The sequence below is a fragment of the Carcharhinus amblyrhynchos genome, unplaced genomic scaffold, assembly GCF_965287045.1.
Source record: "Carcharhinus amblyrhynchos unplaced genomic scaffold, sCarAmb.v2.hapA scaffold_895, whole genome shotgun sequence".
NCBI lineage: Eukaryota > Metazoa > Chordata > Chondrichthyes > Carcharhiniformes > Carcharhinidae > Carcharhinus > Carcharhinus amblyrhynchos.
In genome coordinates this window covers 38,766-56,087 of record NW_027650635.1, presented here as the reverse complement: position 1 = coordinate 56,087, position 17,322 = coordinate 38,766, and the positions used below count along the sequence as shown (strand labels likewise).

General features: G+C 46.5%; 1 protein-coding gene across 1 annotated transcript in view; it reads left to right on the top strand.

Annotated features, from left to right (window-relative positions):
- Nucleotides 1-3,796: 3,796 nt before the first annotated feature.
- Nucleotides 3,797-17,322, top strand: part of LOC145340276 (4-hydroxyphenylpyruvate dioxygenase-like) — a 50,198-nt gene continuing 36,672 nt past the window's right edge. The window contains exon 1 of the mRNA XM_080184722.1: nucleotides 3,797-3,921. The gene's annotated coding sequence lies outside the window, so the exon portion shown is untranslated. The remainder of the gene's footprint in view (nucleotides 3,922-17,322) is intronic.

Below are 17,322 nucleotides of genomic sequence, written 5' to 3'. Positions count from 1 at the left end.
CTTTGGGGGGGGGCAAAACGGAAACTCTGGAGATGGATTCTTGTTGAAGACGTCAGAGTGGCAGTGGTGTTTGAGACAGTATTCCAAGCCAAGTTCTTTGAGTGTGGAAATTGGAAGCTTTGTGAGAAAGACAATTTCAGTGCGACCTCCAGGTAGCTTGGAGGTTGTTGAGAAATCAATGGAATCGGCTTTGCATCTATCATGAATTTTAGGGGGTGTGTGGTCTGATCACAGTTCACTTATTAGTGCACATACACCATATGCTGCAGAGTATAAGATGAATATCATATTGTGTTACCTTGACAAAGTTGCATGCATCTGTAAAGGTATGGTTGCGGATGAAAAGAGTGTGAGATTTGACTCATTTACTTCTGTTTGTATTGAAATCTTTCCAACCTTTCTGTCTAGCGTAATATAGTTCATTTTATTTAATAAAAATTTGTTAAAGTATACTAACAAACTTCTGTGAATGTATTCAGTAATTGCCCTTCACAATTTAAAAATAAAAGTTCTGATATTTTGAGCCAGGCTACGCACTGGAATCTGCCTTGTCCAGTAGTATTCACTCAACAAATGCTGTTCAGCACCAGCAGCACATTTCACATCCAGTAAAACAAAACTAATAAACAATTAATTATATAATCTGAATACAGAAAAATACTTCTATTACAGGTGGTTTTTAATAACTTGGAATGCAAGTTTTCTTTAATGCTTGTTAACTCTCAGATTTTACATATTCTTTTAATCATTGGGCTACATATTGATTATAGAATATAAATTACATTACGTTACAAATATTAAAGCATTAATATATAATGCACATAGCCACAGGCCTTGCCCATCATGCATTAATCTTCAACATAACCAATACTCTCAAATCCTAGTAACTGTGTATAAACATTCCCAACTTCTTACATAACTTAGTTGCACACAGATATTAATAGGGCAGCCTTCAGAGCCCAACCATCTTTTGAACTTCAACATTGACCTTCCCTTTGTTATCAGAAGCAAACTATTCATTGATGATTGCACAGCGACAGTGCTCAGATCTATGAAGTCATCCTCACCTTGCAGCATATAGAAACACAGGCAATTAACATTTGTGTCATACAAGTGCCAGGCAATGCCTATCTCCAATAAGAGACAGCTTAATTGTTGCTTCTTTACTTTCAATGGCTATACAAACTTCAAGGCCTGATCATCAAAAGCTGAAGGTCACCACTGACCAGATACTCAACTGGATTTTCCAATTGGCTTTTTGATTTTTTGTGGGTGGGCCTCAACTTGCACACACACAAGTGAAATATTGTGCAGCGGTACGATGATTTCAGGATGCATGCCCAATGTCTTCTCGCACTATTTTGTTTTAGGCATGTCATTGAACTTTGTATGTTAAATCCTGGCCATAAATCAGGAGTCCAATGCCTAGATGGCACCATATGCCACGAGAACAGAGGTTCATATTCTGCTTCAAGTGGCTAGCTTCACCATTCCCAAAGCCTCATTCGCTAGAGGCCTGAATTTTTCATTTGGGCTGTACCCAAACTCAGCACAGACAGAAGCAGATGTGAGTGGATTTGCACCATCTAGTACAAATCAGATTTCACCCTGGGTCGAAAAATTCACTAATGTTCCATTGATATATTATCTACAGGAAATTGCCATGCTGCTTTGGCAGCATCCCTCACTGACCTAAGATCTCCACCACCTAGAAGCACGATGCACAAGAATTCCATCACACACCATCCGAGCTCTGACAAAATTATTATTTCTTCATGATCAAAATTGGGTCAAAAATCCTGAAACTTTGAGCAGCAGTGCGGAATCAACTCAGCACAGGATATACAACTGTTCCAAGCAACCCACCACCACTTTCTCAGGAGAAACCAAGATGGTCAATAGATTCTTGCTTTGTCAATCATCCCACATCCCACCAAAGAAAATAGAACATTGAGAGGCTCAGTGTAACATACAGTAATTGTCCCAGATCCTGCATATTGCAGTAATGTTCACAGACCTCAAGGCATTGCATATTGTCCGTTCTCGCCCCCCACCAACTCACTTCTTCCTCGCTCTCCCTCCCCTCCCCCTCCTTCTTCCCTCACCTCCTACCACCAACCCCCTCTCCTCTTTGCCACCTTCTTCCCTACCCCCACCCTCACCACCTACCACCACCCCACCCCTCCACCTCCCCTTGCCCCCTCCTACCCCTGACAACCTCCACCCCACCTCCTCCCCCCACCCCCACCCACCGCCCCCCCCCCTCCTCCCCCCCACCCACCCCCGCCCCCTCCTCCCCCCAACCCCCACCCACCCCCCCTCCTCCCCCCCACCCACCCCCCCCTCCCCTCCTCCCCCCACCCACCCCCGCCCCCCTCCCCACCCCCACCCACCCCCCCCCCCCCTCCTCCCCCCCACCGCCACCCCCTCCTCCCCCCCCTCCCCCCCCTTCTCCTCCCCCCCACCGCCACCCCCTCCTCCCCCCCCTCCCCCCCCTTCTCCTCCCCCCCACCCCCCCTTCTCCTCCCCCCCCTTCTCCTCCCCCCCACCCCCCCTTCTCCTCCCCCCCCCTTCTCCCTCCCCCCCACCGCCACCCCCCCCCCCCCCTTCTCCTCCCCCCCCTCCTCCTCCCCCCTCCTCCTCCCCCCCACCCCCCCTTCTCCTCCCCCCCCTTCTCCTCCCCCCCACGCCACCCCCTCCCCCCCCTTCTCCTCCCCCCCCTCCTCCTCCCCCCTCCCCTCCCCCCTTCTCCTCCCCCCCTCCCCCCCTCCCCCCTCCCCCTCCCCCCCTTCTCCTCCCCCCCTCCCCCCCTCCTTCTCCCCCTTCCCCTCCTTCTCCCCCTTCCCCTCCCCCCTCCTTCTCCCCCTCCCCCCCTCCTTCTCCCCCTCCCCCCTCTTCTCCCCCTCCCCCCCTCCTTCTCCCCTTCCCCTCCCCCCCTCCTTCTCCCCCTCCCCCCCTCCTTCTCCCCCTTCCCCCCCTCCTTCTCCCCCTCCCCCCCTCCTTCTCCCCCTTCCCCTTCCCTCCCCCCCCTCCTTCTCCCCCTTCCCCTCCCCCCCTCCTTCCCCTCCCCCCTCCTTCTCCTCCCCTCCTTCCCCCTCCCCCTTCCCTCCCACCCTCCTTCTCCTCCCCCCCTCCTTCTCCTCCCCCTTCCCCTCCCACCCTCTCCCCCTTCCCCTCCCACCCTCCTCCCCCCCCCTTCTCCTCCTCCCTCCCCCCCCCCCTTCTCCTCCCCCCCCTTCTCCTCCCCCTTCCCCTCCCACCCTCCTCTCCCCCCCCCCTCCTCCCCCCCTTCTCCCCCCCTTCCCTCTCCTCCCCCTTCCCTCTCCTCCTCCCTCTCGGGGCACTACCCACACCAGCTCTGTTGCTGAGTTACTCACAGTTTCCGCCTCCCCTCGGGCCTCACTCAGTTCCCCTCAGCAACGCAACATGGCGATCGGCGCGCACGCGCGCCGACCCTCCAATTGGCAGCGGCACTCGGAGCCGGAGACTGAGGCCAGCCAATCAGGGGAGAGCTGATACACCGGCCTGGAGATCTTCACCAATCAGAGATGGCCTCTCTCCGATTGGCAGTGCCAGATCTCGTTAACCAATCATCGGATGGTACTGCCGGGCTGACCAATAGAAAGCGGCCACAGCTGTCCTTGCGTTCTGGATCGTTGGGCGTTCATTGGCCAAACGGTGATGATGTGTTTGCGTCACTATCCAGTCAGAATGCACAGCGCGGCAGGTTATAGCCAATCAGAGGTTCTGGGCGCGCCCCCTGGTGGCGAAGCTTGGGGTAAAGGCTTCACTTTGTCCAGTTGTATCCCCCGGGAATGAAAAAGTCTCACACAGCAGTTAGCAACTCCCCTTTCGAGGCTGCCCTGGAGTCTGCAAGAATTGAACATTCATCTCATTCCATTTGATGTACTGGAATACAATGTAAAGTATTATTTCTTGCGCGTTATATAAAATAGAAGCAGAAATAGGCAATTAAAGCCTGCTCCGCCACTCATGACTGATCATCAAATTCAGTACCCTGAATCCCCCCTCCCTCCATGTCCCTTGATCCTTTTAAGTTTAATTATTATTAGTGGCACAAGTCGGCTTACATTCACATTGCAATGAAGGTAGTGTGAAAATCCTCTAGTAGCTGTAGTCCGACGCCTGTTCGGGTACTCCAAGGAAGAATTTAGCATGGGTGATGCTGCGGACCAGCACAGGGCTTTGACAAAAGGTCATCTGGGATAGAAACGTCAGGTCCTTTCCCTCCTTGCAGATGGTGCCAGACCTGCTGAGGATTTTCCAGTATTTTCTCTTTTGGACTGTGGGAGGAAACTGGAGTACCCAAAGGAGACTCACACAGTCATAGGGAGAAGGGGCAGACTTCTAACAGTCACCTAAGCCAGGAATCAAACCCTGGTGCTGTGAGGCAGCAGTGCTAACCACTGTGCCAGCATGCTGCCCCTGATTGTGTCCATTAATCTGCTCCAGTATTGAAGAACCCAATTAATAATTTAAAAGAAATACTAAGATTTGCACCTTGCCTCTGTGTAAATGAGGAATGGGATTGTGCTATGTAAAGAGTCTGTGCTACCTATTAATTTATACCCAGACAAGTAGTCAGTGCCTTCAGGGGAACTGCAAAGATGAGGCAGAGAATGGGGAGAGGGTCCTGTGGAGAGAAATATCAAAAGTTATGTTTTTTTTTCAATTTTCTTGCAATGCTTTATTAGTTGTTAAAACATTGGAGAAAAAGATTTTGACAGTGCAGGGTGAGATTCATCCTTCCTCTTCCATCATCTAAGATAAAGACGCGTTAGTCTATACCCTGCATTTCATTTCATTCTGGAAGTGGACACTCAGATAATAAAACGTCAGAGGGGCAATCGTAGCAAGAGACCAGGCTGACTTAAAGGAGCTAGACTCACAGACAAACATAACAGCAACTATATAGTGCTTCTTTTTTAACTACACAGGAGCATTAAATAAAACAAAACTTGACATCAAGGCACATAAGATGATATTAGGTCAGATGACCAAAAAGTTTAGTTCAAGAGAGTTCTTTCCTTCTGGCCCACATGCCTTCTATTTTAAATGCACAAATTGGTTTTAAGGCATGATTAAAGGGTGCAAGTGATGTATAGAGGCATATGTCAGGAGCTCCAGACCTTTAGGGCTTGGGAAACTGAAGGCATGGTCATCAACAATGGAGCAATAATGAATGGGAATGCATAAGCAGCGAGAATTAGAGGAGCAGATATCTTCATTGCAGTGTTAATGTAAGCCTACTTGTGTCAGTTATAAATTTTTTACATTTTATTTATTGTCAATATCTCAGAGGTTTGTGGGGTTGAAGGCGATTACAGAGATAGGGAGGGACAAGGTCATGAAGGGATTTGAAAATAAGGATGATAACTTTCAAGTTAAGACATCAGTTGAACTGAAGCCAATGATAGGTTGGCAAGCATGGGACAATAAGGGAACAGGAACTGTTGCAAGTTAAGACATGGGCAGCGGAGTTTTGGATTACCTCAGTCTTGCAGAGGGTGGAATGTGGGAACCAGCCAGGAGTGCATAGGAATAGTCAAGTCTAGAGGTAACAAAGGCATGGATGAAGGACAAAGAGACAAGTTAGGAGACAGAGGGCAGCATCTCTTGGATATTACCCATGCAAAAAAAGGTAATCAATCATGGAAACCAAATCAAGTGTCTTAACACAGCAGATGGTTCAAGCAAGCTTCAAATCCAGTTGAGAGTTCTTTTCTTCTGGCTGACTTGGCTTCAGATATTAAATATACAAATTGGATTTAATTTCCCCTTGTTTCGTTCAGAGTCATCAAATACTGAAGGAGGCCATTCAGCCCATTGTATATGTGCCGACTCTTTAAAACACCAATTCAAATAAACAGATTGCCTGCGCTCGTGACAATCTTAAAATTTTCCCCTTCAAGTACTTATGAAATGATTAAACCAGAAGACTTAATACAGAATGGAGGCGATTCAAAAAAAAATTCTCGAGTGCCAAACAAGCATGAAAACTGGAAGGAATCGCACCAATTATTTCAAGCGATCTTAAGGCACTTGGTGCAGAAAAAGGCAAAGTGTGATTCATGCCATTAGAGGGAGTGGATGGAGTCTATTCTCACCAGAAAGCTGACTGCTCACACAAGTGCGCTATCGCACATGCACAGATCTCATGCTCTGTGCAAAAGAGAAAAGAGATCTGTCAGTTCCCCCCATTCCCCTGGATGTTACCCCCCTCCACCACAGCAATATCCACACCGGCCGATCAAGCACCCCAACCTCCACAATCCCCAGCCAATTGCCAACCCCCAAACCCCCAGCCCTGTCGATCACCATCCTGGTTCCTCTTAGGCCCTACCCCATCATGTCCCTGCCCCTTGGGACTGCTTGGTGGACAGTGCCAGGGTGCTCAGTGGGCAGTGCCAGGGTCCCAGGCTGGAACTGCCCAAGGACCAGCCAGGGGTCTTCAGTGGCCCCCGGTCCCACTGACAAGGCCACCGTGTCAGGTCTGCTTTGGTGGGGATCAGAGGTGATGCTCACCAGTGGGGACCTCCACTGGCGAGTCCGTTAAGGCAAGTGAGCCCACATCCAGGATTCACTAATAATATTTAAATGAAGATTCAAATATTTAAATCAGCCTAGTGCCATTTTTGGGTGCGAGGTTGGTCACGTTGACAATCTAGGGTCCGTGAGATTGCGAGAGGCAGGAAACAGGGCATGAATCCGGTATTTCGCCTGTCACGATCTTACCAGCTCATCCCACCTATTGACTAGCCAGACAAGTTGATAAGATCACCCGAATGTTTGACACTGATTATTTGAGGTGGTTTTACCAATCTTTTTGCAAAATCCCATAAAGACACATCAGGACAGAAGACATTGTCAATCAATTTCCTTTAATTGCCAGTGTTCAAGCACATGCAGTGCGTGAGAAATATACCTGGAACCTTCCATGGTTCAGGACTTCAAAACAAAAAGATTGAATTAGTAATTAGAACATTAGCATCATGGTTATTGGAATCAGCCACATATTCACTAACTTTTGCCTAATCTAAATGGAAATGTGTACTTCTTGCACCTAGCACGGCGGTTAGCACTGCCACCTCATGGCACCAGAGACCCGGGTTTGATTCCCAGCTTGAGTCACTGTCTGTGTGGAGTGTGCCTGGTTTCCTCTGGGTGCTTTGGTTTCCTCCCACAGTTTGAAAGATGTGTAGTTTAGATACGTTGACCATGCTAAATTCTCCCTCAGTGTTTGGCTAAGATCAAGTGTAGTATCAACATGCTGCACTTGGTTGAAGTCATTAGGTTACATTTCAGCTTCATTTGAAGCAATTTTTTAAAGCAGCATCTCGGCCTTTTGGCTAAGATGCAAATAAGATCAAGCCCTGGAGGAGGAGCTACACCTACTCCAATCAGCTTGGATCATGTAGATCAAGCCCAAGACAGGAGGTGAGAGCCCTGTCTTGTCAGCTTGGATCGGGAATGTCCCAACTTGTTGGGACTCTGAATTGGGTTTAATTTGACTTGATTGGATTGGAATAAAGTTTAAAAAAAAATTCTCCCTCAGTGTACCCGAACAGGTGCCGGAGTGTGGCGACTAGAGGATTTTCACAGTAACTTCATTGCAGTGTTAAAGTAGACTATTTGTGACACAAATAAATAAACTTTACTTCAACAGGATTGTACAAACTGCAGTTAACCTTGTGTCTACTGTTACCAGCATTGAGGAATTAAAATAAATTATACTGGCAAAATATATTTTTGCTGCATTATATACTGCCTTAGGTTGGCCTGAGAAAATAATAAGTGTCACTGTATATAAAAATTGCTTTCATTATTCAGCAATCTATGATTGAACTATAACTGATAACGTTGGAATAATTGTGATGTGAATTAACCATTTAATAGCACTGATGCTTAATAAAGATAGATCAGAGTTTACTGAACTTTCCATAATCTCTATATAACCTGGAATTTGGAGCAGTCAACAGGGTCAGCGTAGAGATGTCACCAGCAAGGATTGGACTGCTGCCAAAATCCTCTCTGCTTAAATGAATGTTGCAGAGGTCTGCCATCTACTGCAGGCCCACAGACAGTTCAGAGTTGCAAATTTATCAGAGTAGGTTTGTTCCTTTGATCTTCTGATTTCTATGACAATGACCTGCGTAGGTCATCGTTTCAGTGGACCTTCTTTCATTTTCTTGGAGTCCACAAATGTTGCACCAACAAACAGGTTGAACAGATAAAACAGAGGAGGTGTTTTTGCCGCATATGTTCGCTCAGTTCCGGTTCATTACTAAACCTGTCAATCGGTGGCTGATTTGGTGTGCTGCAGGGTGTCCAAGATTAGACAGGTGCAACCTCTGTGGATTCTGAGCAAAGTTCTGACTCCGTGCTCAGAGGGTTGAGGTGTCATTTGCTCTGCCAGGTTGAAACCCTCATGGTGGTGGTGTTGTCAATGTACTGCATGCAAGACAAATATTTCTGTGAATTCACACCAGAGTTCAGTTGTCCATTGGTCTTGATCGGGTTTGACAACTGCCAAATTCTAACAAACCATTCTTTGTCCTTGCTACTTTCGGAGAACAATATGTATTATTATTTTCTGCAATTCACCAGTAACCTGCCACGTCCAGGCGTCTATAGATCTTAAACAAAATACTGCAGCTGTTGGAAATCTGAAATAAAAACAGAAATTGCTGGAAATACTCAGCAGATCTGGCTGCATCAGCACAGAGAGAAACAGTTCACATTTTCAAGGCAAATATGATTCTTCTTCAGAACTGCCAAGGATCATATCTGATGCCATTTCCAATTTCATAGATACCAGCAAAACAGTGCACTCGGAGAAAAGAAAGACAACTGAGGATACAGAACATGTATTAAACCTAAAGGAAAGAGCTGAAAGAGAAAGCAGGAATGAGCAGATCATGGAATCTCGACAGTATAGAAGGAACCATTCGGCCCATTGAGTCTGTACAGATCACAATCCTACCCATGTCCTATTCCTGTAACCCCACACATTTACCCTGCTAATCCCCCAACACTAGGGTCAATTTAGCATAGCCGATCAACTTAACCCACGCACCTTTGCACTGTGGAAGGAAACTAGAGCACCTGGAGGAAACCCATGCAGACACGGGGAGAATGTGTAAGCTCCACACAGACAGTCACCCAAGGCTGGAATTGAACCTGGGTCCTCGGCACTGTAAGGGAGCAGTGCTATCCACTGTGCCATGGTGCCAGTGCCACCACATTGTCTGGCAATGTGGAGAGAACAGGATTCCATTATTACAACACAAAGAATTCCATTGCTCTAACAGAAGGGAGATACAGCTGCAACCAAAAACTCTAAACTGATGGTTGGAGGGGAAACTCAATACAGCAAGTTAAAACAACGAAGAATTGGAAACCTGAGGATAGGGAAGATTCTCTCCTTTGTGTCAGCCACTGCTCAATCACCAACACCCTGGACTCAAACAGTTGTGGGTTCAACTTCAATTCCAGGGGTGAGATTTTCCATTCCTCACACCTCCCTACATAGTTTTAGCAGCAACAACACCTGGCAGTGGAATCTCCAAGGTTGTAAACTTGATTGGGCAATAGTAACGATGGCAGGACAGTCATCATTAGTAGGGTGACAAGTGTGAATGCAGCCTGTTAGAAGTCTAGCTCCAGGAAGCTTGCAATGTCAGTCTCGCTGCAAGCTAACATGAGACTTCAGTAAAGGTATACTCACATATATCTGCAACTTACTGCAGCCACCACTGAAACTTTAGAGTAAGGCACACATTGCATGATCTGTAGCTGTGGAGATGTCTGTGATATCAACTTTCAGATCAATTGGATTCTTTCAAGGCAGAGATATTGCCAGAGGGCTGGAGAACAGCTAATGTGGTTCTGCTATTTAAAAAGGGTTGTTGGAGGGGTGGGGTGTGGGGAACAGCAGCACAGTGGTTAGCACTGCTGCCTCACAGCACCAGAGACCCAGGTTCGATTCCTGACTTGGATCACTGTCTGTGTGGAGTCTGCATGTTATACCTGCATCTGTATGGATTTCCCCCAGGTGTTCTGGTTTCCTCCCACAGTCTGAAAGACATACTGGTTCAGTGCATTGGCCATGCTAAATTGTCCCTCAGTGTACTGAAACAGGTGCTGGAATGTGGAGACAAAGGAGTCTTTTTTAAAGTAACTTTATTGCAATGTTAATGTAACATTGACACTAATAAATAAATAAAAACTTTAAGCCAGAGATAAGCCTAGGAGCTACAGAACGGTGAGTCTCACATCAGTGGTAGGGAAACTATGAGAAATTTTTGAAGAAGAGCATCTATCTCTATTTGGAGGGGCAAGCCTTGATTCAGGATCATCAGCATGGCTTTGTCAGAGGGAGGTCATGCCGAATAAATTTCGTTGATTTTTTTGAGGAAGTAACCGGGTGTGTAGATGAGGGTAATGCACTTGATGTAGTCTATATGGGTATTAGCAAAGCCTTTGACAAGGTCCCATATGGGAGACTTATAAAAAGGGCAGATGCACATGGGATACAGGGTTAGTTGATAAAGTGGATTCAAAATTGGTTTAGTTGTAGGAGACAGAAGATTAATGCAGAAGGCTGCTTTAGTGACTGGAATGATTGTGGAGATGCTGATGTTGGTCTGGGGTAAACACAGTAAGAAGTCTCACAACACCAGGTTAAAGTCCAACAGTTTATTTGGTAGCACAAGCCACAAGCTTTCAGAGCGCTGCCCCTTCATCAGTGGCTGATGGTATACCACAAGAATCTGTGAATGTTCCTCTACTATTTGTCATTTATGTAAATGACATTGATAACTATGTGGTATAGGGTTAGTAAGTTTTCAGATGGCAAAGATTGGCTGGGTAGTTAGCAGTGAGGTTAAGTGCCTTGGGTTACAAGAAGATAAAGACAGGATAGTCAAAATGACAGCTAAGTAGCAGATGGAATTTAACCTTGAGGTGATACAATTTATAAGGAGTAATTTAACAATGAAGTAGTCAATAAATGGCATGACATTAAGAGGGTTAGTGAAACAAAGGGACCTTGGTGTGTTTGTCCATCGATCTCTGAAGACAGAAAGGCATGTTAGTAAGGTGGTGAAAAAGGCATATGAGACATTTGCTTTTATCAATAGGGAAATAGATTACAAAAGCAGGGAAATCATTTTGGAGCTGTGTCGAACTTTGGTGAGGCCACAGCTAGAGTACTGTGTGCAGTTCCGGAAGGATAAGATTGCACTGGACGGGGTGCAGAGGAGATTCAGCAGGATGCTGCCTGGGATCGAACATTTAACTTGAGAGATTGAGTAGGCTTGTGTTGTTTTCATTGGAGCAGAAAAGACTGAGAGGTGACTTGATTGAGGTGTAGAAGATTGAGGTACATGGACAGAGTAGATAAGGAGCAGCTGTTCACCTTAGTTGAAGGGTCAGTTACGAGGGGACATAGGTTCACGGTGAGGGACAGGAGGTTTAGGGGGATGTGAGGAGAAGTCTTTTTACCCAGAGGGTGGTGACAGTCTGGAATGCGCTGCCTGGGAGAGTGGTAGAGGCAAGTTACTTCACATCCTTTTAAAAGTATCTGGATGAACACTTGGCACATCATAACATTCAAGGTAAATGGAATTAGGTGGGAGGTCAGCTGTTTCTCGTGTGTCAGTGCAAATCCAATGGGCCTAAGGGCCTCATCAGCACTGTATGATTCTATGACTGCATGCACATTGCATTGTGGGCATAACAATTCCACCCTATACTGGAATCAACAAAGATTTGACTCCATCATTGCCCAGTCGGTTTGTGATCATAGATGGCGAATGATGCAGGTCAATGTCCAGTATCCTGGCTATAGTGTGATGACTTCATTCTGTGGCAGCCACCTGTGCCAGCTGTATTTGAGTCAACACCACAAACCAAAGGATGGTGACAGGGTGATGCCAGAGCCGGTGACTCTGATGTGCAATCCATGGAACACATGCGTAACATGCATACAATGAAAAACATTCTGCCATACAAAATGTGGCAGAGCAGAATGATGGCTCTATGATTCTATGAAATCATGCTGCATTGCAACGGCTGTCCACTGGCTCGACCATGTGGAGGATCCTGCATCACTCAGCAGAGTGGCTGTCCAGATTTGTGGTGGTCTGCTGTTGGCATCGTTTGCCATCAGCTCTCTTGGTGAGCATGAGGAAGAGGAGGACAAGGAAGGGAGGAGGCAACCTAGTAAGCCTCTTTCTCACCAGGCTCTCTGTAAAGTATTTCAAGTGCACTACCTGTAACTGCAACCGCAACTGAGCGGACAAGTGGCAATTAATATTGTTACTGCACAAGTGCCAGGCAATGACCATCTTGAGCAAGAGAGAATTCAACCCCTTGACATTCAATGGCATTATAATCCCTCATTATCTACATCCTGGGGGTTAGTATTCACCAGAAACTCATTCGGACCAGCCAAAGATACTGTGGTTACAAGAGTAGGTCAGAAGCCAGGAGTCCCATGGTGATTTCATCCTGGCTCCCCAAAGCCTTTCCATCAACTACAAAGCACAAGTGTGCTGGAATATTCTAAAGTTAAAAGTTAATTTATTAGTCACAAATAGGCTTACATTAACACTGCAGTGAGGTTACTGTGAAAATCCCCTAGTAGCAACACTCTGGCATCTGTTCGGGTACACTGAGGGAGTGTTGACATGGCCAATGCACCTAACCAGCACGTTCTTTAGACTATGGGAGGAAACCTGACCACTCGGAGGAAACCCACGTAGACATGGGGAGAACAAGCAAACTGCACAGACTGTGACCCAAGCCAGGAATCGAACCCAGGTCCCTGGCACTGCGAGACAGCAGTGCTAACCACTGTGCCACCATGCTGCCCCTATCCTCCAACTGTCTGGATGAGTGCACTTTCAACAGCACTCAAGAAGCTTAACACCATCCAAGACAAAGCAACCCATTTGTTGCTACCCCATCAGTAAATATTAACTCCCTCCACCACCAGTGATAGCAGTGTATAACATCTACAAATGCACTGCAAGAACTCACTAAGGCTCTTTAAACATCATCTTTCAAACATACAACACTACTACTAGAAGAATAGGAGCAGCACATGGACGAGAATACCACTTGCTGGAAGTTCCCCTCCAAACCACTCACCATCTCGATCGTCATTGGGTCAACATCCTGAAACTCCCTCCATAACAGCGCTGTGGGTGTACCTAAACCACATGAACTGCAGCTGTTCCAGATGATAGTTCACCACCACCTTCCCAAGGGCAATTAGGGATGGAAAATAAATGCTGGCCTCGCCAGCAATGCCCGCATCCCTTAAGTGAATAAAAATTCCTATTCACTAATAGTTCCACACCTTAACTTCACTTTGTTGCTGACTATCACAGCATCCATCTGATCATGATATAGGTATAAAAACTCCACTTTGAAGCACTCCAGACCAAATTTCTAAATGTGCAGGTTAGATTTATTGACCATGTTAAATTGCCTCTTAGTGTCAAGGGAACCAGCAGGGTAAATATGTGGGGTTGCAGGGATAGGGCCTGAGTACGATTGTTGTTGGTGCAGGCTCAATGGGCCAAATGTCTTCCTCCTGCACTGTAGGGATTCTATGACTTTATGAAATCATGCTGCATTGCACTCAAAGGTTAATAATCATTCTGTGCATTACCTTAGCGCTTGTCTTTTCTGTGGAGGTTAAGGAGCCTTAAAGCACAAGTTCATTTGCAACTGCATTGTAATCGGTGGGCTCAGCAATATGCTGTCAGATCTTTTGCAATCCAAGGACAATTTGACTTTAGAGGAGGCTAATAGATTGCAAGGCAGCCAGCGTTGTGACAGCAGAATTGGGGTGTAAAGACATTGAGGTTCATGAAGGGTCCATCCACTGCGTAAGGTCAGGAGCCCCAGCCACTGAAAAGCCTGTGAGAATGCCCACCAAAACCAACATAAGGATGGGGAGAACTGTTCTACCCAAGTTCAAATGCTCCAAATGGACAACAGTGCTGCAAAGTCTGCCCAGCAAGGGGAGCTGAATGCTTTCCCTGAGACAAGACTGGAACCCTGAAACCCAGATTTGTAAATCCAAAACACAATTCCAGGGAAGCAAGCAAGAACATGGGTGGAATTCTCCCAAAAAATTCCAAGTGTTGATTTCGTGGAAAAACTGGAGTAATTCACGCTGGTCATTTCTCAGGGAGTTCACACTAGAATTACCCACACTCTGTGCACTGCAAGGCCACCAGCATGAATATCATTAGATTTCAGGAGCAGAGCATATTCCCACCTGGGAGACTGAAACTAGGAGCCTCTGGGCTTGCGCAGTGGCCCCAAATTGTCAGCCTCCTGTTTGCTGGCCAACTTGATTGCTGGCCAGCCTTGCAGGGGTGCCCCTCCTGACACCCCCACAGCCCTGATTGGGGCCCCCACGACCATTCTAGGGCCAGCCACAACCTCCCCCATACCCCTTCCCAGAGCACCTCGATCTCTAGCCCGGAGAATTCAGTTCCGTGCCCACTAATAGCATTCAAATGATATTTAAATACTATCCCTGTCTCCCAGCCAATTTCCAGCACAGTGCAAACTGCACCAGAAATCCGGCGCTGAAAGACGGTAGCAGGGTGCGAACACTCATGGGAATCCCGTGAATCACTCCTCCCACCCCCCATGTGTGATTCTCCTGGCCTGTGTGCTAAAAAATCAGTGCAGCGAAATGGGTGAATTGCCCTCATGTTTTCAACCATTTGAGATCCATGAAATAAAAGTTACTCTTTTCCAACTGATGATTTCCTGGGTGTGATCAAAGAAGCCAGTAAACAGTTCTGGTCTGTAGAGTTGAAAGTCCAAGGATACAAAGTGGAATTTAAACCAGACACTGGGGCAGGTCTCTGTCTTATTGAACAGATTGGATTGGTTCATGGAGTTGCAAATCCAACCATGCTAAAAGGGTTGAAAAGCACAGATCCCAGAGCGAAAGATCGGTTCACCACAACTGTTGGGCATGAAAGCCTCTACATTTGACAGAATCAATCAATTTCTCAGCTCAATGGGTTAGCAAGTTTAAGACTTGGTCTGACACAGATGTCACATGAGGTGTCGGTTGAGAACAGCAGAGTAGTACAAAAGGAATTTGAAGTTGGTTTGAGGACCTACAGACTTTGAACCAGCAGCAGCACATGAAGTTCACTCATTACACAGGAAGTTATTTACTGTAAAAACACGATCCACTAGAGGAAATTGCAGATCTCTCACTTCATTTTGCAGATGGGCTAGAAGGCACAGAAATAGAAAGCGCTGAAAATAATAATGACCATCTGGAAGAGGAGCTTCTAGACCTTGATGGCTCTTTCCTGAGAGAGTTTGAGAATTAAGGCATTGCAGAAACTGGTGATCTGTTCACAGAAGATTCCTAGATCTTGCCACGTCTTTGACTCCACTGCCGAAATGTCTGTTGTCTTTTTAAGGAGCTTAAGCTTTTCATTGAAGAAAGTATCAAGGGATAAAATTTGGCTACTTATCCCACTGAACCTGCCACTGACGTACATCAAAAATTACTGGCTGATAACTAAGCTATCCTGGGAGAAAAAGATGCTTGACTCCAAATTGAATCCAATGTCTAGAGGAAGTTTAAAGTTTATTCATTTGTACAAAAGTAAGCTGCAGCTCACATTTGATTTTTATCAGCAAGTTATCGCCTTCTTTCCCACAACAAAGCTCAGTGACAACACAAAACACAACCACCTTGGATGATGTGGCTGCTATAGTTGAAACCTTGATGTAACTTTGCATGACTGGCAAGTACCCTGGCAGATATTGACCTTTATCTGTGTGCTGGCCTCAGTAGTCCTGTGCATAGTCTGGTCTGATACTCTGGCTGTGGTCTTCCTTCCTCCTCGGGTGTGGTGGCTTTCTTTGTTGCTGGCAGTGGTCAGAGTTGTTATAGCTCGTTTGTGGGGTCAGCAAGAGCAAGAACAACAGCGAGCGAGATTCTTGGTAACGGAGCATCCTTTATACCCCGTTGGATTTTGCACCCCTTTTGGCCATTGCCAATTCGATCAGGACTTGATCACCCTGATCGATAAAATCCAATTGGGTGCTGACACACCAATCTTTGGGTGTCCCCAACGGCCATGTCTGTAGGTGCTGGCGGCACATTGGATGCACACCTCCCTACCAAATAAGGGGTTACGGTGCCCCTATGGTAAACAACCCAGTTTGACCAGAAACTTCCTTTTGTCCTGGAGATTCCCATATCCTGTGTATTCAGTTGTCTGAGCTACAGCCTGTTTATCTCTGTCTTTTAGGCTGTGGCCTGCTGTTTTAGTTCCTGCCCAATTGTCCCAGAGTGCTTTACAAATCACCATTTTAGGTGGCCCACTTGGCCACAGTGGTAACCCCAAGGTTGTTGACAGTGGAGAATTTAGTCATGGTTATACCATTGAATATCGAAGGACATTAGATATGCGTTTCTTATTGGTGATTGTCATTGCTAGGCATTTGTGTGGTGCGATTGTAACTTGCCAGTGGTCAGCCCAAGCCTGGATATTGTCCAGATCTTGTTGCATTTGAACATGGACTGCTTCAGTTTCTGAGTTGCGAATGGTGCTGTATATTGTATAATCATTGGGGAACGTCCCACTTCTGACCTTATGACAGAGGAAGGTCATTGAAACAGTTGAAGACTGTTGGGTCTACGACAGTACCCTGAGTGACTCCTGCAGAGATGTCCTGGAGCTGAGATAACTAACTCCCACAACCATCTTGCAATGTACCAGGTATGACTCCAGCTTGCCCCCATACCCATTGATTCCAGTTTTACTAAAGCTCTTTGATGCCACACTTGGTCGAACGCAGCCTTGATATCAAGGGCTGTCACGCTCACCTCAGGAATTCAGCACTTTTGTCCATGTTTGAACCAAGGCTGTCATGAGGTCAGGAGCTGAGTGACCCTGGCAAAACTCAAACTGGGTGTTACTGAGCAGGTGCTGCTTGACAGCACTGTTGATGACCCCTTCTATTACCTTACTGATGTTCAAGAGTAGACTGTTTAGGCTGTAATGGCTGAGTTGGATTTGTCCTGCTTTTTGAGTACAAGACATACCTGGGCAATTTTCCACATGGTGGGTAAATGCCAGTGTTGTAACTTACTGGAAGAGCTTGGATAGGGGATCGGCAAGCTCTGGAGCACAAGTCTTCAGTACTATTGCTGGAATGTTATCCGGGCCCAATGCCTTTACAGTATCCAGTACCTCCAACCGTTTCTTGATATTACATGGAGTGAATTAAATTGGC